Source organism: Canis lupus, chromosome X, assembly GCF_048164855.1.
Source record: "Canis lupus baileyi chromosome X, mCanLup2.hap1, whole genome shotgun sequence".
NCBI lineage: Eukaryota > Metazoa > Chordata > Mammalia > Carnivora > Canidae > Canis > Canis lupus.
In genome coordinates, this window is record NC_132876.1 from 37225698 (window position 1) to 37250629 (window position 24932).

A 24932-nucleotide genomic window follows, 5' to 3' on the forward strand; every position below is an offset into this window, starting at 1 on the left:
TTTTCTTTTCTTCCTTTTTCCAGTACAACTCGTTTTTAGCCACTCTGCACTGAGTAAAATGACTAGAAAGAAGAACTCACGACAAAAGATTTACCCCAAAGATAGAGATGCAGTGAAACGCCGGGACACCTGCACCCCGATGTTTCTAGCAGCAATGTCCACAATAGCCAAACTGTGGAAGAAGCCTCAGTGTCCATTGAAAGATGAATGGATAAAGAAGATGTGGTCTATGTATACAATGGAATATTACTCAGCCATTAGAAATGACAAATACCCACCATTTGCTTCGACGTGGATGGAACTTGAGGGTATTATGCTGAGTGAAGTAAGTCAATCGGAGGACAATCATTAAATGCTTTCACTCATATGGGGAATATAAAAAATAGTGAAAGGGAATAAAGGGGAAAGGAGAGAAAATGAGTGGGAAATATCAGAGAGGGTGACAGAACATTAGAGACTCCTAACTCTGGGAGATGAAAAAGGGGTGGTGGAAAGGGAGGTGGGCAGGGGGTTGGGGAGACTGGGTGATGGTCACTGAGGGGGGCACTTGACAGGATGAGCACTGGGTGTTATGCTATTTGTTGGCATTTCAAACTCCAATAAAAAATATATATATACAAAAAAAATGGTACCACTCTGCACCGCAAGGATGGCTATAATCAAAAGAAACAACAATAGCAAGTGTTGGTGAGGATGCTGAGAAATTGAAACTGAAGGTGACAAGGATATGCCACTGCAAAATATGCCACTTGGACATAAAGATTATATTGAGCTGAAGGCAATGAAGAAACAATAGACAGAAGAGGAACTCTCTGCCCTCCCTTTTTCTAGCCAAATCTGAGCATACATTTCCCTTTGGTGGTGTCCCCCTCTCCTTGCATCTACCAGAAAATGGAGATGACTCATCAATTGAGACAGCATTGACTTTGTCTACACAACTAATCTTACTAAATAACCCTCATTTTCTTGTCATGTCCTCAAAATTTAACACCCTTTGTTAGAGTGGTATATAAGCCCCTGGGCCTAACCACTTCCTTGGGATTTTCATTTTCTTCCAATAGAATTGCTGAGCGCATGTGAAATAAACTTGTCTCATATTAATCTGTCTTTTGTTATTTTAATTCACAGTTCTAAGACACTTAATTTAAGATAGTAGAGGAAAAGTTTCTTTCCTCCCCTACAGAAGCTTTATTCACTGCTAATGGGATTGTAAAATGGTGTAGCTATTTTGGCAAAACAGTTCGATAATTCCCCTAAAAATTCAATGCAGAGTAGCCAGCAATTTTACTGCTAGGTATGTACCCAAAAGAACTGAAATAGATAAGTACACACAAAAACATGTGTAGGAATGTTGAATGCAGCATTATTCATAATAGTCGTAGGGAAATGGGGAAATGGGGAGTGACTGCTAATGTATAGGCTTCTTTTCAGTTGATAAAAATTTTTGAAATTAAATAATGGTAACACCTGTAGCATTCTAGTTGTCCAGTGAATACACTATAGACCATTAAAGAACAAATTTTATGATATGTGAATTTCATCTCAAAGAGTTGTAAAATTGTTAATAAATCTGATTAAAAAGAATATCCACAGTTTTTCAAAAATGTTAGTCTGTCATATGGATAAGTTATTCCCTATCAGTGCCCTCCTATTGCCATAAGAACAGAGTAACATTTGTCTGTCAAATGACAGCCTTTTGTATGCTAATTATCAATATTTTCATTAGAGTTCCAGAATTTTTTCTTTCACATGCTAATCATCTATAGTATTCCAATTAAATATTGGATTTCCTATTAAGACAGAAGGCTTTCATTGAGTTCTTATAAATGTCAAGAATATGATAAATTTGAAATCACAAGTTAATTCATGAGTACTAAAAATATTAATGACTGCCAAAAGAAGTCAAGTCTATATCAGCCAACCAACAGGTCTGGCTTCTTTTATTCAAATTTTGGTATAGTCGTATAATAATAACAATAATAATAGGTAAAATTTATTGAAACTTACTATATAACATCAAATGAAATAAAAAAATTATGATTTTTATAGATGTGGAAACTGAAACATAAAGTGACCTACGGCCACTCAGTTAACAAGTGGCAGAACTGGGATTATTTGAGTTTATCCATATACTGACATGTCTAATCCTTTTAAACTTGATTTTCAGTAACCAGTTTAGAAAGCAAGTATTTCTTTTAACAAAGTGCAATAATAAAGTATGATAATGTAGCATATTTCTTCTATTCTTACAGTAAATAAAGCTAGGTATAGCATAAAATTAGACTTTTATTCTTTTTTTTTTTTCAATCAGAATCTAACAACTCTGGTCTTCTTTTGATCTCAATATTCTCAAGGAATCAGATTTTAAGGAAAAGTATTTGATCACACTCAGTGCTATCATTTCAGTTATTTTCAAATTCCCAAACAAAATATATTGTTACTGTATATGTACATCTCTCAAATATGAATACAATATGTAGTTTGATGAAATGGGTGAATAGACCAATGGACTATTGTATTCCCAAAATAAAACCTAGCTTTGATCAGAGTTTTAGCTGTATAACAGTTTCTGATTTGTAAGTACACATGAATATTTACAAATTCCAGATAAATCATGTATGTCTTAATGTTTCATAATCATATGATCAGGCAATACGAGAAAAAATGGTGAGTTACTTGGTTGTAATGACTATTTCTTAACCTATTAGCAACATTCATATTTCTCATACTGTATTTATAATTCATAACATTTGGCTGAACAACCAACCAAAACATCTCATAGCTTTGTTTTTATGTTATCCCAATACCTACTAAGGAAGAATGTTTTCATTGCATAGATATAAACGTTTCAGAGTCAAAAGTGGTGGGGAATATGTGAGTACACCCATTCAGAAACTCTACAAGTAGTTAACATATACACTTGATAAACAGACAAATTTATGCTTTCAAATGACATCCCAGAATTTTAAACATCACTCCAAGTCATGACGGTTGTCACAGAAATTACCTGCAGTAGAGGATACGGAATTATAAGGTATACATTTTACAATTCCTGTTACTAGGATTTTGATCTACAACATGCTTTGAAAGTAGTAGTATGCAGGGTACTAAATTGAGTTATATCAGTAATAAGTGAGTATCAATTATTAGTGATATTTAAAAAAAACTATAATCAAGGTTTTTTTTCTAAAGATTTTATTTATTTATTCATGAGAGAGAGAGAGAGAGGCAGAGATACAGGCAGAGGGAGAAGCAGACTCCATGCAGGGATCCAGACGTGGGACTCAATCTCAGGTCTCCAGGATCACGCCCTGGGCCGAAGGTGGGCACTAAACCACTGAGCCACCCAGGGATCCCCCTATGATCAAGTTTTAAAGGCTATTATCTTAGAAATTTTCTTCTGAGTCTTACATCTGAACATCTCAAATAATTTTTAGGGAAAAATCATAGAAAATGATAGACATTTTCACTTCACAAAAATATGCACTACCTTTTTTTTTTTAAGATTTTATTTATTTATTCATGAGAGACACAGAGAGAGGCAGAGACAGGCAGAGAGAGAAGCAGGCTCCATGCAGGGAGCGCAATGTGTGGTACTTGATCCGGGGACTCCAGGATCATGCCCTGGGCGGAAGGGAGGCGCTCAATCGCTGAGCCCCCCAGGCGTCCCTATGCACTGCCTTTTTAATAGCCCCTTTAGTAAATGAGGTTTCTTACATTACCTTCAACCTAGGGATTTTACCTTAAAATATGGTTCTATTATGAAAACCTTATACATGTAACCCAGTAGCCTTTCTGGACAAGGAGATATTATATTTAGGGATAGAACTGCCAACCACCCCCAAAGTTCCCTACCTCCCCAAGTATTAACTCTTCTGCTTCTTTCTGTCTGATGTGATGTCTGAACTTCTTTCAATATGTATTAGAAACGGCCTAATGAGTTTATTAAATGTATTGTATTTTCTTGTGTCATTGCTGCCCATTGACCCGATCATTTGTAGTTCTTAACAATTGGGCAAATAAGAACTTCTCTGAAAATACCATTCTAATGTCATAACAAAACTGATCTCATGTATGCACAAAGTAAAGCTATAAAGCAATGAAAATGATTCCTCAAATGAACAAAAAAAAAGGAAATGAATGATGAAGTATCAGTTACTTTCTTATTTGACAGATACATTTGTTTTTATTCACTGTTTTCCTCTCAGCTTATTCACAGTTTTGTAACAAAATTGAATTTTTGTATGGCCCTTTCTACAATTACTTTGTGAAAACCCATAATATAAGAGACACTAACGTCTTTTCTTTTAAAAATAAAGAAGCTTCCTCTTTTTAGAGAAGGATCGGCCGCAGTTTTTCTCTCTAAACAAAACCTCTGCTTTGTGGTTCATGTTCAGATGTAGACTTCATTCAAATCTGCTTCCCTTCTTCTCAGCTGCTAATGGGAGCATATGGTAACATTTCTGCCGAAGCTAATTTAAATCATCTCCCTTAAAGTAAGGCTGAGTAGATACTTCACAAGTTATCTGCTTTATACAAAGAGGTCTATTTTGACACAGTGTGTGGTTGTATATATACAACTGAATAAATACATTTTAAAATAATAGATTTTCTTCTCCCACACACTGAATGGAGTTCATTGTATGGTGAAAATGGCTGACATGTAATCCTTCCCTGAGAGCAGCATTAACCACAAAAAGTGGGGATAAATCAACAGACCCCCTGGGTTTGTATGCCAGGAAAGGGAAAAACACTGTGGGGGTAGGATTTACATGAGTCTTCTTTTCAATATACCTTTGCCTCAGGGATGATGGGCCATATAAGGAAGCTTGTATTCCACTCCCCTTGCAGAATTTGAGGTATTTTTGTGCTTTTTAAAAAATCTATGAGTAGGAAGAAATGTACAGCACATATTAACAAAGAACCTTCCTGCAACATTTTAAGTGTCAAAAAAGTCATGTCTATATCCAGTGGGATTTTCTTTTTAAGATTTAAAACTATTCCTGCTACAATAAACTAGGCTATTCAAGCAATTCAGTGCCCATCCATCTAGTCTCATGTTTTTGAAATATAAAGCTTTCAGTCCTGTTGCTTATAAAATCATATAGTGCTTTCATTCCAATTTATGTTGATTTAGTTCAAATAATGGAAATTTTAAATCACATCACAGCTATTTTGACAGGCATACAGACCATGGTAAAATGGTTTTGGACATGTGTGCAGAATTTTATAAGCGAAGCAAAAAATAAGAAATATAAATATCAAGGATATAAATATAAAGGATTCCTGACTTACAATGGCTGCTCTTTGCATGAAATTCATCTGTAAGCAATTATTTTATAAGAAGTTTCAGTAATATACACTAAAATGAACATAATATTGTAAATATGTCAAAACTTCCATTAAGTTTAGTTTTATATCAAAATTCTCATAAAAAAGATGTTGCGGGCAGCCCCGGTGGCTTAGCGGTTTAGCTCCTGCCTTCCAGCTAGGGCGTGATCCTGGAGACCAGGGATGGAGTCCCACATCGGGCTCCCTGCGTGGAGCCTGCTTCTCCCTCCGCCTGTGTCTCTGCTTCTCTCTCTGTGTCTCTCACGAATAAATAAATAAAATCTAAAAAAAAAAAAAGATGTTGCATTTTATTTCCATAGAAAATAAAGGGCAATGACATTGCCAAGTTATGAGACTGTGAGTTCTGATCCACAAAAATTTAATTAGTGAGGTCCTAATGCCATATATTCCAATAGATCAAAAAAAATTGAACTAAAAGTGAATAATTCCCTTAATCCTGACAAACATTGAGTGTCTTACCTACACAGAGAGTTTTCCACACAGTACTCCAATTGATTGACAGGTTTATAGATCAAAGTTCTTTTCCCTTTCACCTTATATTATTTCTCTTCCAAGGTTATTTCTACCACAGATGCTCTCTGCACTTGGTAGTTATAATTACTGAACTTGAACAGTTTAGCTTTCTGACCATTATAAGAACTCAAGGTAGAGTTGGCCTTACATTCCAGGATAATAGCCAGTGGGATATAAAGATTACTAGTCTCTGTAATACCCTTCTCTCCTGGAGACTCACTATAGTGTAATTCCCATCAGTAAAGATTTCCCCTTTATGAGCAGTCTCTTTCAAAATTTCTCTTGGAGACGTAAGAGATCAGGTATCTGGTACCTTATTGACAGTTAATTTACCAGAACTCTTTCCTTCATGACTTGGAAGATACGGGCCATCAGGAAGGCACTGGACACCTGGGGCTGAGGCATTACACGGGGGCCAAAGAACATTCAGGAGGTTGGCAGAACATCTCTGAGGATCAATATTACCTCCTTTACACAATTTGACTAAGGGCTGAACCCTTGAGCCAAAAGAACCTCTCTAATGAACAGTTGTGTCCATAGGGCACACCTCTGAAGGACAATTATTTCTGGCTGGAATGTACAAAACTAAATAGCTTATTTTCCCCCTCTTGTTCCATTTAGGTTATAAAATCTTAAATACAAATCCCAGGACAAAGTTCCTTAATAAGAGGAAATTCCTCTGGAATTGAGTAGGGAAGATTAGCAGTAGCTATTATCCCCTTTTATATTCATGTAGCTACTTAAAACAAAATGAAAGAAGACCCCCTGCCTTGCTTACATTGTAAACACATGGGAAAGAATGGGATCACTTGCCCAGGCAGGCCTGTATGTGCTTGAAGGGCATTCCAAGGTCCTGCACCCCCACCTCCCAACTGACATGGCATTCATACCACTCAAGTCATTCTAGACCTGTTTTAACAAATGAAATAGAAGAATCAGGGGACCCAAGAGCCCCCAGGGTCATCCTCTTCCTAGTTCCATGATAGTAGCTCTGTGGCATCACTGAATGCCTCACTATATGGAATAAATAAAGATAATATTTTTTAAAGATAATATTAATGAAAGTTCATCATACACCTGGAACTTTACATTTATCTGAGTTAACTGTGGCAACAATTCCGTTTAGTATGCTTATTATATTCATTTTGTAGATACAGAAATAGGCAAGGAAAGGTTATTGAATGCCCTAAAGTGACACAATTAGTGAGCAGCTGAAAAAGGATTTGGATCCTGGCAATGTCCCCACATTGCCCACTCTTCCTACTGTTATACTAAATTGTCAGTGGATGAACAGGACCCAATGAAAATGTCATCAACAGTCCCACACTTTACACACTGTTGTATATTTTACATCATGGAGACAAATATTCCGGTGGATGATTAAACATTTTAGTTTGTGTCTGGGTGTTCTGGCATTATAGGAAGAAAGGAATGGGACTTCTATTCAGTTGTTTACCATTTGTGGTGATATCAGCACTCCATAAACAGAACGAGAGAAATACATGGTAGTGGTCATACTATGTCTCTGTTGTGTTGAAATGCACCTCTACAACTTCAATTGCTTGGCTTAATATATTTCAGCAACATGTCTCCAGGAGCAGCCTCAGCAAAACTGTGAAAGTTAGATTCATTTCTGGTGCCTTTTACATCTTCAGGGATGCACTACCCTTTTGTTCTCACCAGATGAAAGATGATTCATGCTTTATAAATCCCCCACTCACAGCATGCTCTTAAAAACAATCCATTTATAGCAAGTCATCGGAAAAGGGTCAACATTTTAAGTAACTGTGGTGCAAACTGATGGTAGAATTTCAGGTACCTGTCATGGGTGACACTTGGTGAACATAATGGACTTCTGAGGCCCTTACAAGCCCCCTACAAAACCACGGGATTATATGATTCCAAGGCCTGCATAAATCCTTGTATAGGAAAAATACAGTGATAAACTCAATGACTGATTAATTACTAATTATGTAAGTTAAAAGGATGGGGAACACAGATTCCACATGGTAGTGGTTTAGACCAGAACTATTTCTTGGAAAATTTCAGTGAACAAAGTACTTTCACTATGCTCCTGCCTCCCAAAGGCTGTAATTGAAGACCCGCTGTAAAGGCTACACAGGTGCCAGTTACTGTAAAACATAACCTGTTAATTTCCCTGTGTGTCAACCTCTCTCTCCTTGTCCCCTTCTCTCAAAATTGTCTTTAGAAATACAGCTCTCAGCTCTGCTGTTGTAGCATAGACGCGTCTATAGAAAACATGCAAACACATGGGTGGAGTTCTTTTCCAGTAAAACTTAATTTATAAGACAGGTGGCTAGCACATAGGCCATAGAAAGTTGAACCCTTTTCTACAAGTGTTATAATTTTAGGTTTTATATTTAGGTCTATGATCAATTTTGAGTTAACTTTTGTATATGGTACAAGATATGGATCAAATTTCATTTTCTTGCATATGGATATCTAATTGGCCAGTAACTTTTGTTGAAAATCCTTTTTTCCACTCGCTTTCTTTTGTACTTTTGTCAAAATCAGTTGCCCATATACTTGTGGGTTTCTTTCTCAGCTCTTTCCTCAGTTCCATTGATTTATCTATCCTGGAGGTGAAAATCACACTGCTTTCTATGTTTTATGACTATATAATGAATCTTGATATCAGATAGTGTTAACCCTCCAAGTTTGTTCATTATTTTCTGCCTGCTTTTTCTGTTCATTTCTGTTTTCAAGCAATCCAATAGTGATGTGCCTTGTAGTTTTCCTTGAGCTCTTGTCCTTGAGGTTCTTTGAACTTTCTGTTTTATGATTTTTATCAATTTTGGAATTTTTTGGGCCATTATTTCTTGAAATATCTTTCCTGTCCTCCTCTTTGTCTCCTCTTCTGTAAGCGCATGAATTATACATATATAGTAGGCTTCTTGAAGTTATCCCAGAGCTCAGTAATGATCTGTTTCTTTCATTGGATTATTTTTCACTCTTTGCTTCATTTTGGAAAGTTTCTATGGATATGCCTTTGAATTAATTAATCCTTTCATCTCCAATGCCTAGTCTACCCTTAATCCCAACCAGTGAATTTTTCATCCCGTATGTTGTAGTTTTCATCCCTAGATATTTTACTTGAACCTGTTTAAATATTTTTCATATCTCTGCTTACCTTCCTGCACATACATAATACAATTATAACAACTGGTTTAATGTCTTTATCTCCTATATCTAATATCTAGGTCAATTTTAATTATGTGATTTTTCTCTTCGTTATAAATTATATTTTCCTCTTCTTTCCATGCCTGCTAATTCTTTATTGGATGATAGAATTTGTGAGTTTTACCTTGTTGAGGTAACATATATATTCTTATAAATAAATATTCCTGGGGCAGCCCAGGGAGGCTCAGTGGTTTAGTGCCACCTTCAGCCCGGGGCATGACCCTGAAGACCCGGAATCAAGTCCCACATCAGGCTCCCTGCATGGAGCCTGCTTCTCCCTCTGCCTCTGTCTCTGCCTCTCTCTCTCTGTTTCTCATGAATAAATAAAATAAAATAAAAATAAATAAATATTCCTATGTATATGCATATTGTATATATATATTCTTATGCTTTATTCCAGAATACAGTATAATTACCTGAAAAGGGTTTGATCCTTTCAGGTCTTGCTTTCAAGAACTGTTAGGCAAGACCTAACAGTGATTAGTCATATTTATTCCCCACTAATGAGTCAAGACCCTTCTGAACACTCTGCCCAATGACCCACGAACTATGAGATTTTCCAGTCTTGCTTGTGGAAAAAGGCATGATTTCCAGTCTTGTGTGAATGCCAGATACTGTACTCTCTGATCTTCTCTGACAATGTTTTCCCCTGACTCAGGTAGTTTACTCACACTTGATCCAGTCATCCACTCAAGATTCTCAATACTCTAAGTTCTCTCTTTGTGTGAAGAAAAGGCAGGCCTGAGGCTTGGCTTATACAGGCTTGGCTTCTTTTGGTATTCATAAATTTCTTTAGTACTCGTGTTTTCTTGTCATTTCTGACATCTAATATCCCTGGCATTTGTTACAACTTCCTGAACATGCTCTCTAATACACTACCCTACATATTTTAGTTAGCTTGGTTTCTCCAGACCTTCAGTCCCTCAGCACAGGAACCCCACAGAACTCTACATGGCTTCTCCCTATCTGTACTATGGCCTAGAAACTCTCTTAAAGCAGTAAACTTGGAAAATCATATGGCTCACCTTGTTTAACTGTATTTCAGGGTTTACTGTCCTTGATTACCTGCTGTCCAATGTCTTGATACCATTGTTTCAAATACTTCGTCATTTTTTGTTTGTATGCTTGAGGAAGGAGTTTAAATCTGGTCCCTATGACTCCACTTTTTGCCAGACTGGCATTCTCCACCTGTTTAAATTTACATTTAAATGTGAGAAGATATCCTTCTTATTGATATGTCTTTCAGTGACTTATAAATTCTAGTTCTGTGAGAGCTCATTTAGATGGCATCTAATAGACTAATTGAATATTTTAGTCTTTACTGAAGACTGTAGTAGTTATAGTACTTTAGTAGCTATAGCTACTAAGATCCTCACTTGATTATTTTATAACTTAAGGTACTGAATGCTAGTATTTAATATTATCATTATTAATTTATATGGATATTCACCAGAGCATTGTTTATAATTTCAGAAATTAAAAAAACATACACTGCACATATCCAATAATGGGAACGTTAAGATAAATACAGAGGGTGGAATATTATACAGTCATTAAATAATACAAATTAAAAATATTTAATTACATTAGAAAATTATACTGTTAAATAAAATTGTATGGGCAGCCCGGGTGGCTCAGCAGTTTAGTGCCACCTTCAGCCCAGGGCGGGATCCTGGAGACCAGGGATGGAGTCCCGTGTTGGGCTCCCTGCGTGGAGCCTGCTTCTCCCTCTGCCTGTGTCTCTGCCTCTCTCTCTCTCTCTCTCTCTATGTGTGTGTATGTGTGTGTGTGTCTCTCATGAATAAATAAAATCTTTACAAAAAAATTGTATATAGAGTCAAATATCAATTCCATTAGTAATACACAAATACACATTTTAAAATTGGATGAAAATGCATTACCTTGTTAATAATAACAGTGGTTATTTCTGAATGTTAATATCTGCTAAAATTTTAGCCTTCTTGACACATGATAGGTTTGTATTTCCTGGTTTTCTTCTAGTTGGATGGAACTATATAACTATTTCTGGACAGGGTGTTGTGAATAGAAATGATAATATGTTACTTCTGGGATGCAGCATTTGCTTGGTATTATTAGACTCTCTAAAATCCCCCTGCCTTCTGACATGACTCACAGTAATGTTAAATTCAGTTGCTGCTCCATTAAGCTCAGTCCTTAAATGACTATCATGAATAGAAATTATCACTGCCAAATCACAATTGACAGGTAGAATGAGTAAGCAATAAATCTTTGTTTTAGCAACTGAGATTTGGGGTTGCATGCTATAATATGGACTGGACTATTCTGACTCATACCTGGCAATTATGGAAGATTTCATTTTTCTCTTTTTATACAATTCACTATTTGACAAAATATATGCAATGAACCTGAATCAATCTTGTGATATAATAATCCTTCACTATTAACTTGTTTCACCCAATGAAAGATGACATCAATTGTAAGAAACATTGTTACTGGGGGAGGGGGCAAGATGGTGGAAGAGTAGGGTCCCCAAATCACCTGTCCCCAACAAATTACCTAGATAACCCTCAAATCATCCTGAAAATCTACGAATTCGGCCTGAGATTTAAAGAGAGAACAGCTGAAATGCTACAGTGAGAAGAGTTCACGCTTCTATCAAGGTAGGAAGACTGGGGGGAAAAAAGAAATAAAGAAACAAAAGGCCTCCAAGGGGGAGGGGCCCCGTGAGGAGCCGGGCTGAGGCCGGGGTGAGTGTCCCCAGGACAGGAGAGCCCCGTCCCGGAGAAGCAGGAGCTGCACCAACCTTCCCGGGTGGAAAGGGGCTCGCAGGGAGTTGGAGCAGGACCCCAGGAGGGCAGGGATGCCCTCAGGCTCCCTGGGACACTAACAGACACCTGCGCCCCGGGGAGAGCGCGCCACACGCCTTGGCCGAGCTCCCTAAGGGCTGCAGCGCACACGGCTGGACCCAGGAGCAGCTCGGAGGGGCTCGGGCGGCGGCTCCGCAGAGGGGGCTGCACGGCCAGGAGCGCGAATCCAACAGTGCAGACAGGGAGCACAGGGCGCCGGGACACAGCCCAGGATCAGGCCTCCCCCGGGACAGGCAAAGGCCAAAAGGGCCCAGGATAGCGAGGACGCTCCTGCCCCGAGCTGAGCAGATCAGCGGCCCCGCCCCGGAGCATCCGGGCCCTGCAGACGGAGAGCTCCGGAGTTACTGCAGGAGCTGAATCCAGGACTCCAGAGCTGGCCGCCGCCATTGGGGTTGTTCCTCCTGGGGCCTCACGGGGTAAACAACTGAGCCCTGCACCAGGCAGGGGGCAGAGCAGCTCCCCCAAGTGCTAACACCTGAAAATCAGCACAACAGGCCCCTCCCCCAGAAGACCAGCTACACGGACAAGTTCCAGGGGAAGTCAAGGGACTTAAAGTATACAGAATCAGAAGATACTCCCCCGTTTGTTTGTTTGTTTGTTTTGCTTTTTGATTTCTGTTTGCTTCCCCCACCCTTTTTTTCCTTTCTTTCTTTTTCTTTCTCTTTTTCTTCTCTTTTTTCTTTTTTCTTCCTTTTTTCACTTTTCTTTTTCTCTTTTCTTTCCTTCTTTCTCTCTTCTCTTTTTCTCCTTCTCCCAATAAAACTTGCATTTGGCCACTCTGCACTGAGCAAAATGACTAGAAGGAAAACCTCACCTCAAAAGAAAGAATCAGAAACAGTCCTCTCTCCCACAGAGTTACAAAATCTGGATTGCAATTCAATGTCAGAAAGCCAATTCAGAAGCACTATTATACAGCTACTGGTAGCTCTAGAAAAAAGCATAAAAAACTCAAGAAACTTCATGACTGCAGAATTTAGATCTAATCAGGCAGAAATTAAAAATCAATTGAATGAGATGCAATCCAAACTAGAAGTCCTAACGACGAGGGTTAATGAGGTGGAATAACGAGTGAGTGACATAGAAGACAAGTGGATGGCAAAGAGGGAAACTGAGGAAAAAAGAGACAAACAATTAAAAGACCATGAAGATAGATTAAAGGAAATAAACGACAGCCTGAGGAAGAAAAACCTATGTTTAATTGAGGTTCCCGAGGGTGCCAAAAGGGCCAGAGGGCCAGAATATGTATTTGAACAAATCATAGCTGAAAACTTTCCTAATCTGGGAAGGGAAACAGGCATTTAGATCCAGGAAATAGAGAGATTCCCCCCACCCTAAAATCAATAAAAACCCTTCAAGACCTCGACATTTAATAGTTAAGTTTACAAATTCCAAAGATAAAGAGAAGATCTTTAAAGCAGCAAGAGAAAAGAAATCCCTGACTTTTATGGGGAGGAGTATTAGGGTAACAGCAGACCTCTCCACAGAGACCTGGCAGGCCAGAAAGGGCTGGCAGGATATATTCAGGGTCCTAAATGAGAAGAACATGCAACCAAGAATACTTTATCCAGCAAGGCTTTCATTCAGAATGGAAGGAGAGATACAGAGCTTCCAAGACAGGCAGGAACTGAAAGAATATGTGACCTCCGAACCAGCTCTGCAAGAAATTTTAAGGGGGACCCTTAAAATTCCTCTTTAAGAAGAAGTTCAGTGGAACAATCCACAAAAACAAAGACTGAATAGATATCATGATGACACTAAAATCATACCTTTCAATAGTAACTCTGAACGTGAACGGGCTTAATGACCCCATCAAAAGGCGCAGGGTTTCAGACTGGATAAACAAGCAGGATCCATCTATTTGCTTTCTACAAGAGACTCATTTTAGACAGAAGGACACCTACAGCCTGAAAATAAAAGGTTGGAGAACCATTTACCATTCGAGTGGTCCTCAAAAGAAAGCAGGGGTAGCCATCCTTATATCAGATAAACTAAAATTTACCCCGAAGACTGTAGTGAGAGATGCAGAGGGACACTATATCATACTTAAAGGATCTATCCAACAAGAGGACTTAACAATCCTCAATATATATGCCCCGAATGTGGGAGCTGCCAAATATATCAATCAATTAATAACCAAAGTGAAGAAATACTTACATAATAATACACTTATACTTGGTGACTTCAATCTAGCTCTTTCTATACTCGATAGGTCTTCTAAGCACAACATCTCCAAAGAAACGAGAGCTTTAAATGATACACTGGACCAGATGGATTTCACAGATATCTACAGAACTTTACATCCAAACTCAGCTGAATACACATTCTTCTCAAGTGCACATGGAACTTTCTCCAGAATAGACCACATACTGGGTCACAAATTGGGTCTGCACCGAACCAAAAAAATTGGGATCGTCCCCTGCATAGTCTCAGACCATAATGCCTTGAAATTAGAACTAAATCACAACAAGAAGTTTGGAAGGAGTTCAAACACGTGGAGGTTAAGGACCAACCTGCTAAAAGATGAAAGGGTCAATCAGGAAACTAAGGAAGAATTAAAAAGATTCATGGAAACTAATGAGAATGAAGATACAACCGTCCAAAATCTTTGGGATGCAGAAAAGCGGTCCTGAGGGGGAAATACATCGCAATACAAGCATCCATTCAAAAACTGGAAAGAACTCAAATACAAAAGCTCACCTTACACCTAAAGGAGCTAGAGAAAAAACAGCAAATAGATCCTACACCCAGCAGAAGAAGAGAGTTAATAAAGATTCAAGCAGAACTCAATGAAATCAAGACCAGAAGAACTGTGGAACAGATCAACAAAACCAGGAGTTGGTTCTTTGAAAGAATTAATAAGATACATAAACCATGAGCCAGCCTTATTAAAAAGAAGAGAGAGAAGCCTCAAATTAATAAAATCATGAATGAGAAAGGAGACATCACTACCAACACCAAGGAAATACAAACAATTTTAAAAACATATTATGAACAGCTATACGCCAATAAATTAGGCAATCTAGAAGAAATGGACGCATTCCTGGAAAGCCACAAACTACCAAAACTGGAATAGGAAGAAATAGAAAACCTGAACAGGCCAATAACCAGGGAGGAAATTGAAGCAGTCATCAAAAACCTCCCAAGACACAAGAGTCCAGGGCCAGATGGCTTCCCAGGGGAATTCTATCAAATGTTTAAAGAAGAAACCATACCCATTCTACTAAAGCTGTTTGGAAAGACAGAAAGAGATGGAGTACTTCCAAATTCGTTCTATGAGGCCAGCATCACCTTAATTCCAAAACCAGACAAAGACCCCACCAAAAAGGAGAATTACAGACCAATATCCCTGATTAACATGGATGCAAAAATTCTCAACAAGATACTAGCCAATAGATTCCAACAATACATTAAGAAGATTATTCACCATGACTAAGTGGGATTTATCCCCGGGATGCAAGGCTGGTTCAACACTCATAAAACAATCAATGTGATTCATCATATCAGCAAGAGAAAATCCAAGAAGCATATGATCCTCTCATTAGATGCAGAGAAAGCATTTGACAAAATTCAGCATCTATTCCTGATCAAAACTCTTCAGAGTGTAGGGATAGAGGGAACATTCCTCAACATATTAAAAGCCATCTACGAAAAACCCACAGCAAATATCATTCTCAATGGGGAAGCACTGGGAGCCTTTCCCCTAAGATCAGGAACAAGACAGGGATGTCCACTCTCACCACTGCTATTCCACATAGTACTAGAAGTCCTAGCCTCAGCAATCAGACAACAAAAAGACATTAAAGGCATTCAAAATGACAAAGAAGAAGTCAAACTCTCCCTCTTCGCCGATGACATGCTCCTCTACATAGACAACCCAAAAGCCTCCACTCCAAGATTGCTAGAACTCATACAGCAATTTGGTAGCGTGGCAGGTTACAAAATCAATGCCCAGAACTCAGTGGCATTTCTATACACTAACAATTAGACTGATGAAAGAGAAATTAAGGAGTCAATCCCATTTACAATTGCACCCAAAAGCATAAGATACCTAGGAATAAACCTAACCAAAGAGGTAAAGTATCTATACCCTCAAAACTATAGAACACTTCTGAAAGAAATTGAGGAAGACACAAAGAGATGGAAAAATATTCCATGCTCATGGATTGGCAGAATTAATATTGTGAAAATGTCAATGTTACCCAGGGCAATATACACGTTTAATGCAATCCCTATCAAAATACCATGGACTTTCTTCAGAGAGTTAGAACAAATTATTTTAAGATTTGTGTGGAATCAGAAAAGACCCCGAATAGCCAGGGGAATTTTAAAAAAGAAAAGCATAGCTGGGGGCATCACAATACCAGATTTCAGGTTGTACTACAAAGGTGTGGTCATCAAGACAGTGTGGTACTGGCACAAAAACAGACACATAGATCAATGGAACAGAATAGAGAACCCAGAAGTGGACCTTGTGCTTTATGGTCAACTAATATTCAATAAAGGAGGAAGGACTATCCACTTGAAGAAAGATGGTCTCTTCAATAAATGGTGCTGGGACAATTGGACATCCACATGCAGAAGAATGAAACTAGACCATTCTCTTTCACCATACACAAAGATCAACTCAAAATGGATGAAAGATCTAAATGTGAGACAAGATTCCATCAAAGTCCTAGAGGAGAACACAAGCAACACCCTTTTTGAACTCGGCCACAGTAACTTCTTGCAAGATACATCCACAAAGGCAAAAGAAACAAAAGCAAAAATGAACTATTGGGACTTCATCAAGATAAGAAGCTTTTGCACAGCAAAGGATACAGTCAACAAAACTAAAAGACTATCTGCAGAATGGGAGAAGATATTTGCAAATGACGTATCAGATAAAGCGCTAGTTTCCAAGATCTATAAAGAACCTATTAAACTCAACAGCAAAGAAACCAACAATCCAATCATGAAATGGGCAAAAGACATGAACAGAAATCTCACAGAGGAAGACATAGACATGGCCAACATGCACATGAGAAAATGCTCCACATCACTTGCCATCAGGGAAATACAAATCACTGATATCACAATGAGATACCACCTCACACCAGTGAGAATGGGGAAAACTAACAAGGCAGGAAACCACAAATTTTGGAGAGGATGCAGAGAAAAGGGAACCCTCTTACACTGTTAGTGGGAATGTGAACTGGTGCAGCCACTCTGGAAACCTGTGTGGAGATTCCTCAAAGAGTTAAAAATAGACCTGCCCTACGACCCAGCAATTGCACTGTTGGGGATTTACCCCAAAGATACAGATGCAATGAAATGCCGGGACACCTGCACCCCGATGTTTATGGCAGCAATGTCCACAATAGCCAAACTGTGGAAGGAGCCTCGGTGTCCAACGAAAGATGAATGTATAAAGAAGATGTGGTCTATGTATACAATGGAATATTACTCAGCCATTAGAAACGACAAATACCCACCATTTGCTTCAACGTGGATGGAACTGGAGGGTATTATGCTGAGTGAAGTAAGTCAATCAGAGAAGGACAAATATTATATGTTCTCATTCATTTGGGGAATACAAAAAATAGTGAAAGGGAATAGAAGGGAAGGGAGAAGAAATGTGTGGGAAATATCAGAAAGGGAGACAGAACATAAAGACTCCTAACTCTGGGAAATGAACTAGGGGTGGTGGAAGGGGAGGAGGGTGGGTGGTGGGAGTGAATGGGTGACGGGCACTGAGGGGGGCACTTGACGGGATGAGCAGTGGGTGTTATTCTGTATGTTGGTAAATTTAACACCAATAAAAAATAAATTTATTATAAAAATAAATAAATAAATAATAAATAAATAAATAAATTCCAGTTAAAAAAATAAAGAAAAAAAAGAAACATTGTTACTTTATGTACTCCTAAGAAAAAACAAATGTAAATGGGTCTCCAAGGACTAAAATCAAGTTGTCAGCAGGGCTACATTTCTTCTACTTGAGAATCTGTTCCTTGCCATTTCCAGCTTCTAGAGACTGCCCACATTCCTTGGCTCATCCTTCCATTCAAAGCTGGCAATGTCAGGCTAAATTCTTGCACTGCCATATCTTTGATTCTCTTATGCAGTCACATCTGCTACTGACTTTGAGTCATCTCCTGCCTCTCTCTCCCACTTTTAAATACCCTTGTGATCACACTGGATTAACACTGATAATCTGTTAGGATAATCTCCCTGTTTTGAGGTCTTCTGATTAGCTGCTTTAGTTGCCATTTACTATATAAGGTATAGGGTAACATTCTCAGGTTCCCTATATAAGATATAGGGTAACATTCTCAGCATTCAGATGTTGACATCTTGGGGAGAGGGGAGGCATTATTCTGCTTACCATGATCACTAATATCAAATTCAGGCCCCCTTTTCTTCTTCTGTCCCCTTCCTGCATGCTTAGTAACTTTTGCCTGAAAGAGAAATCACATTACAGTCTTTCTGGAGACAGTTTTAAAAATAATATATATAATACCAAAAAAATATACAAAACCTTGTAGTCATGACTATATAAACACCTCTGATCAAATTTTACTATGCAGACAATGGCAACTAACTTATACCCTATATCAGCCCTATATCAAAGATATTGAATGTAAGAAAGCAATGTGTGTCTTAGAATGAATGAGATACCCTATATACAAAGGAACAATCCACCAATCTGCCAGCAAATCATCTGATGGGGCTCTAAAGAATGGAATCCATACATGGTAAGCTTTGACAGGAGACGTAGAACAACAAGGGCATAGACTATGGTGAATAGTGAAAATGAGGCATGAAGACACTACATGCCTGTGTCACAAAATGAATGCCGAGATGACCAGCATACACAAGGACTGAAATGTAAATAATCTCATGCTCATTCAGAAAAAGGAAACCTTCAATAAATCCTCAAGGAGGTTTTCCATTTTCATAAACATCAACTATGTATGGTTTACCTGTGTTTATATATTTTGACATTTTGAATTGCACCCAATGAATGTGTTTTGAAGAGTGATTAATTTAAGAAATCAAATCATGCACCATAAATCAGATAATGAGTATAAAGCGATTTCACAATCTAACATAAAAAGTCTTCAAGTGCACTTTTCTAAAAAACATTTTTTGTAGTTAATTTCCTTTCTCTTTATATCCATGATAGGGACATTGATTTATTAACTTTCTTGAGATGATAAAAATACAAGGATAGCGAATAGAAACAAAACTTTATTACTGTTTACTAAATTTCCACTTTGAAAAATAACAAAGCTTCAAGATGCAACTATGGATGAAACTTCAATAATTAAGAATAATTGGGAGGAAGGCAATTCTGATGTAGTGAAAAGTCTAAATCACAAAGTTTGAAAAGAGATACAGTGCAGTTGCTTTCACATTGTCATGAGATGGATTTTTAAAAAGTTAACCAATTATTAGCAATTGATGGGACCTGCTTTTAGATTATAATTGTGACTAGGCTATAAACAGACAGTATGAAACATAGTAGAAATACTCAATGGACTCAGAGTCAAGTCATGTACCCTGTTCCCCTATCTGTCACTAAGCATATGCTGTCTCCTCATCTATAAAATGAGGGGATTAGAATGGATATAAACTGAGATTTTTGAAGCTCTACAATGCTTGAAGTATTTATTTATCAGTAAATATAGAGGTTGCTACAATGGTTTTAGAACTTAAGAGCTTGAATCAGTGATTTTAGCGTTCCTCCTATAATCCTCTGTAAAATATTAATTGGTTTAGCAATCCCCTTTTCTTGACATAGCCCCAAAATGAGTCAGTCTCTGGCAAGGCTTGTTATTGCTGTTGTTGTTTTTAAATTGGAATTATTTTTTCTGGTATTCTGATGGCTTCCTGTAGTTTACAATCACAGATAAATGTCAGTTGAAGCAATTAAAAAAAAAAGTTAACACACTAATGGGAAACACAACAAAGGAAGACATCAGTATTTCCACCTGCTTTCATCTTGGCAAAGCATTAACATTGCTCTTTATATAAAAATGATGCAATGCAGTCATTTTGCTGTCAGTCAAAATTTGCTCTGTGCTTTCAACTGAATGACAGCAAGGATTAGCGGGACTGATCTAGTCTGAAATGTGTGTGGGAAGGACAAGGATGAGAAAAAGAGGAGGAGTAAGCTCACAAGAATGAGTCTCAAGCTCTTTTTGGTTTTTATGTGTCTCACAGCCCACTCTTCTGTGTTTGTGCAGCTGCAAACCTTTCCAAAACTCCTTCCTTGTCTTCCCCACTCGTTTGCTTTGTTTTACCCCTTCCTTTTCTTTCTTTTCCTTCTCTTCCCCTACTGTCCCTCTGTAACCATTCCTTGCATCTCTCACTATTGAGCAAAAGGCAAACCTAGATGAGATGAAGTAGTGCCTATTTTGCTTAAAATTTGCTAAAATTCCAGTTAGAATGCCAAATTGGGATTACTCTGCCAGCAGCTGTTTCCTTCTATTTTATCAGGATCATTTGTAATAAAAGCAGCCCACAAATTTTCTTACAGTTTTACATTTAGCTCTGTTTGTAATGGAAAATTCTATTTAAATTGAAAGAAAAACTAAGTAATTTGCATGCAAATATAGCAATAAAGAGAAGTTGCACAAATAATGAACATGGTATATTAGCCAATCTTCCCGCAATCAGTGACCAGAAATATATTCATTCTGAATGATTCTCTGATATATTTTAGTCATTACTATAAGCGTGTCCTAAGATGTGTATATCACTTTAGATTAAATGGCAGTGACTCACAGTATATTTTCCTCACAATGCCATGAATTATAAGGACTGTATCTGCATTGGATATGCTTAACAGTCATATCATTAAATTATAAATTGCTAAGTGGACTTTGATCAGAAAGCATTTGGAAAACTAACACTTCATGAATGGTTCATGAATGGTTTGTTTATGTTTTTCTTCATGGAGCTTCATCAAACTGAAATATGACTTATCTTCTTTGACAAGAAAAGGTTTGGATTTCTTTGACTTTGAGAATACTGCAATATATGTGGGTACTTTTAGCTAAAGATGAATGAGCAACTAACAGCAAAATGACAAGTTTGCTGCCATCCACAGTAATAACCATGTCTCTTTTTTTTTAATCACATTATATGGGATAGAAAGGGCCTTTCTATCTAGTGTTTCATTTGATTCCTGGCACATCCTGACACAGGATATCAAGCCTGGGTATTTATCCCTGTTTTACAACAGGTGGCTGAGGTTCTTCCTCAGAGACTGTATTACTTGTCTAAGGACACTCAGCACATGTTGTCATATCTGTTAAGTCAGTGTTTCTTAAATGTAAGAATAGATGGAAATTGTATTTTGAAAATAGAGGTAACTTTTGTTGCATTAGCTTCAATCTGTTTTCAATCTTTATATTTAGTTTATTTTAAAATTACAAATACCATTAAGAGTAACTTAAAATTGTTTACATATACCAAAGAGGCATGGCTTATAAAATGTGGGAAAATAATATTCTAAATATTCTGATATGTTTTGATATTAAAAAATGTTCAAGGCAAAATTACCATTAGATGAAATTGGCGAGGAAATCCTAGTTTTGCTTGTCTTTTCCCATTTATTTGTTAACACTTGTGGACAAAGACTTTTTTTTTAATGAATTACTATATTTGAAATACAAATAGCCTCTCATTATTGATAACTATCAACTGGATGATATAATAAAAACAGTAACAATAGCTACCACTTATTTAGTACATTCTTTGTATCAAGCATTATTCTAAAGCTTTAAAATTTTTACTAACTTTAACTCATTAATTCTTCTGATAACAACCCTATGAGGGAACCCTGGGTGGTGCAGCGGTTTGGCGCCTGCCTTTGGCCTGGGGCGCGATCCTGGAGACCCAGGATCGAGTCCCACGTCGGGCTCCCGGTGCGTGGAGCCTGCTTCTCCCTCCTCCTGTGTCTCTGCCTCTCTCTCTCTCTCTCTCTCTGTGTGACTATCATAAAAAAAAAAAAAAACCAACCCTATGAGGCAGACACTATTATTGTTCCATTTTATAGGCATGGGAACTAAGGCACAGAGAGTTAAGACATTTTTTTATGGTCATGCAACTAGTAATTGAAACAATTAAAATTAAGGGATCCAAACCCAGGCAGTCTGGCTCCAGAGCCATAAGTCTTAACTATTATGGATGCTGCCTAAACAAATAAAGAAAGAGAAGTTTCTAGAGCCTGCAAATCTGGGCTCCAGTCCTGGATCTATCCCTGACTAGTCACAGGCAAGGGATATCTCTAGACCTCAGTTTCTACATCTGTAATGCTACAATCACATCAACCTCATAGGGTTAATTAATGTAATATGGATATAAAACAAATTTAATGAAATATAGCAAGGTGCCTAGAAACTAGTTGTTAATGACTGTTAATCCTCCTTTTTTAAAAAGATTTTATTTATTTGAGGAGTGAGAGAGAAAACATGAGTTGGGGGAGGGGCAGAGGGAGAAGCAGACACCCTGCTGAGCAGGGTGCCTGATGTGGGGCTCAATTCCAGGACCCCAGAATCATGACCTGAGCCAAAGGCAGACACTTAACTGACTGAGCCACTCAGGCACCCCAATTTTCCCTTTTTTAAATGACAGTTTGAGTACTGCCTCATGAGAATCCTATATCTAAATTTGGAGTTTATCATAAATCTGTATTTATAACACAATCTCATCTATGCCTCCTATCTCCCAAAGAATTGCATTTACACTATCTAAAAGTACCTAGGTGACCTAGCAAAAAAGAATTAGTCAACCAGATGATTAATTGATTTACCTGAAAGAGCTACTGATTTACCGAATTTTTATTTATCTTGAGTAATTTGTTTTTAGATTAAGATTCCTTAAGAGGCTGCTCTAGATTTGGTCTCGTGTATACAGTAAACTAACACTGTTAAAAGGCACTATACAATTAGTGTCCACCTCTAAGAAATGAATGTGTTCATCCACTTTAGTTTGTTTAGGAAATTACTAACAAGTACCCTGAATGGAGAAATTTCAAAATCCTAAACCTCTATTACATTAACCACTTTATCCAAATGTACTTTCCTGGCATCTGACTACAGATCAACAAATATTACATTTTCAAGAGTTAAAAATAACGTTCAGTGAAGTAATTACGAAGCCCTCTTTATAGGCGAGAAACTGTAAGGGCTCTCAAAAGATTTCAGAAGTTTTGTAATTATGAAGTCAGTTTGCCAGAATTTGTCTGTGGTGTGCACTTTAGTAAGCCCAGTTTGGAAGGATGTTTCTGATTGATAACAGAATCTTAACCAAGATCCAGTAATGAGTTACCCAAAACACAAACTAAACTCATGTTTAGAGCAGAAGCAAAGTTCAGTCTGGATTAATCTATCTAGATTTTGTAATAAAAGATATCTAGAAGAAAAATATCTAGAAAAATATCTAAATTATTTAATTTTAGCTTATATTCAAGTTTTATGTCATTTTGAAAAACAGTTTTATTTTTAATTGCGTATCAATGTATCTTTCATACTCTTTCAAGGCTTAGAATCTTAATCTAATTTCACCAAAAGTTATTTTCTTGGTGACACCACTGTGATCTGTGTGGCTAATAACCAAATGGGGTATGTTCTGGGAGAGGGCCTTGGAGCAAAGATAGTATGAATGAGGACAGGCCATTTCTAAACAATCTTGCCAAAGCTGAACTTTGAGTTAGTATAAAAACTATGGAATTTCTAACTTCTGAATTTCAGCTCACTTTTTAACTATTAGAGCTTGACACAGAATAGCAGCTTGGGAAAGGCTAGTTGGTTGATTGCTGATTGATTGCTTCAGGGGTCTGTTCTGAAGAGCCTTTAGAAGAGCTGCCTGCCTCCTGCCCCTGTGCTGTTCCTGCAACACAGGCACAGATTTCCTTGCCAAGGCTGACTGCCCATTGTTCAGGGAACGAAGCCCCTTCAAGCATCCTTGAAAGGCCTTTTCTCTTTGGAAAGAGCATCTTGCAAACCCTCACAATTTTGTTTCCTTGGATGTTAATTGGTTTCTAAGCCTGATGCATTAACAAAAGTTAGCTAAAATTTCAAGTTGCCTTTGACGTGTAAGTACCCAAATGGATAGGCATCTCTAGCTGATTTTCTCTTTCAGGTGACTTTGTCAAATATAATCCTAGTTTCATATTGTAGAGTTGAGGCTGAATATAACCATGTTTGAAATGGATGTTAATTGCATGTTAACAGATTTCAATCACTGGGCAAAAAGGCCATTGTATTTAAGGGTTCTCTTTAAAAGGCAGAAAATAGTTCAAGCTTATGAAAGACAAAAACAGGGATTTTACCCCTACATTGATTAACACTCCTGTGTACCCATATGAGCATAGGCTTTTCTGGGATTATGTAAAGAAATTGACAGTTGCACAAAATAGTGACCCTGCCTCAACTGACCTCAGGTTCAACTAAAATTAGAACTAAGGAACTGGAATTAGTTCCCAGAAACTTTCGACTATATGACAATCACACGTTTACAGAAGTATGGAAGTACAGAAGTAAACACATGCACATAAACTCACACACAAATTGTGAAAAAGTTACCACTTCAAAATACATCCTTGATATCTACTTGAATTTTGGTTGAGCCAATTGATTAAATTAATTAATTAATTAATTGATTTTCTTTTGTTTACTCTCTATTCCCAAATAGCTTCCCTTCAAGCTTGCCCATTCTTTTCTAACATGCTGATAGTTGAGTTATTTAGGTTGGCATGCTTGGATATGGGCAAGATTGGTTAGATGTATGCATGCATGGGAAGAAAAGTTCATCAAATCACTCATAGTCTTTTTCTTTCACCTCAACCTAGAAAAACAAGGGTATCTTTTTTTTGGAAGGACAATACCCAGAATTGTTCAGGAGTGTGGAGAAATGTTTAAAATTCCTTTATTTTTATAAGCACTAAATCAACATCTATGGGTTTTCACAGATAACAATATCATTAAATGCTCAATTCATTACATATTCTTTTAAAAAGATTCCAAA